Source organism: Colobus angolensis, unplaced genomic scaffold, assembly GCF_000951035.1.
Source record: "Colobus angolensis palliatus isolate OR3802 unplaced genomic scaffold, Cang.pa_1.0 Scaffold6, whole genome shotgun sequence".
Classification (NCBI taxonomy): Eukaryota; Metazoa; Chordata; class Mammalia; order Primates; family Cercopithecidae; genus Colobus; species Colobus angolensis.
In genome coordinates this window covers 14,291,759-14,293,150 of record NW_012119598.1, presented here as the reverse complement: position 1 = coordinate 14,293,150, position 1,392 = coordinate 14,291,759, and the positions used below count along the sequence as shown (strand labels likewise).

Here is a 1,392-nt window from a genome sequence, read left to right as displayed (position 1 = left end):
GATTTTTTATTATAATGAAAAATTTCAAACATACACAAATATAGAGAGAATAAAGAAGTAGAGCCCCAAGTGCCCATAACCCAGTTTCAATTGTTTTGTTTTTTCTATTAATCATGCCACATTATTTTTAATTACGTACAAAGACCTAACATGTCACCCAGGGACCATTTCACCCACTGCTCTGTTTGGCCACCAGTCTTTTGTCTCTCACTTCAGCAACGGTAAGGTGGATACCCTTTTCTCAAGGAAGAGAAATCCATGGTTTTTTGCCCTTGCCAATAACAAAAATGTTGGAAAGTCGAGTGGCAAAGCTGTGGCCATTGGCATCTTTCACGTGAACCACGTCAAAAGATCCAGGGTGCCTCTCTCTCTTGGTGATCACACCAATTCTTCCCAGGTTAGCATCTTCAGTCACCATACACAGGTTACCAGTGTAACTTAATGAAATCAAGTAATCTTGCCAGGTCTCCAAATCAATCTGAACGGTATTCACCTTGATGAAGGGATCAGGGTAGCAGATGGTGCGAGCATCATGAGTCACCAGATGAGGGATTCCTTTTGTGCCCACAAACATTTTTCTCACTTCGCACAACTTGTACTTGACTTCCTCAGGTGTAATACAATGTTCAGCAAAGCAACCCTGGGGTGTCATACATCAGCCAAAAATTCTCTCCCATCTTGTCAATGCTGATGACATCCATGAATCCAGCAGGGTAGGTTATATCAGTTCAGACCTTGCCAGCGATCTTAATGAACTGCTGCATGCAAATCTTCTTCACCTCCTGTCAGGGGATACTTAAGTCTATTCCTTAGGAAAATGATGAGGGGGAGACACTCTCTCAACTTGTGGGGACCGGTGGACGGACAAGGAGCAAACACATCGGTCAATTTATCCAGTATCCAGTGCTTTGCAGCTGCTACCCACTTCAGATGCTTCTTGGGACCATGAGCCATGGCTGCGTTAGGCAAGGAAAGATGACCTCAGTCTTCCGGTGCATGTAGAAATTCATTTTTTTTTTTGAAACAGGTTCTCATTCTGTTGCCCAGGCTAGAGTGCAGTGGTGCAATCACAGCTCACTGGAGCCTTGACTTCCCAGGGGTCAAGCAATCCTTCCAGCTCAGCCTCCTAAGTAGCTGGGACTACAGGTCTGAGCCACCATACCCAGCTAAGTTTTTACATCTTTTTTAGAGATTGGATATCACTTTGTTGACCAGGCTGGTCTTGAATTCCTGGGCTCAAGTGATCCTCCCACCTCGGCCTCCCAAAGTGCTAGGATTACAGACGTAAGACACAGTGCCTGGCCTTCACTAGTTATTGGTATATGGATGACCTGGTTTCATCTATATCTCCTTTCCAACCTCTACTCCTACCCCTAATATGTTATTTAAAAC

The 1,392-nt window shown here is 44.3% G+C and overlaps 1 pseudogene; it reads right to left on the bottom strand.

The window, feature by feature from the left end:
* Positions 1-169: 169 nt before the first annotated feature.
* LOC105526652 lies at positions 170-954 on the bottom strand (annotated as a pseudogene).
* Positions 955-1,392: the final 438 nt, after the last annotated feature.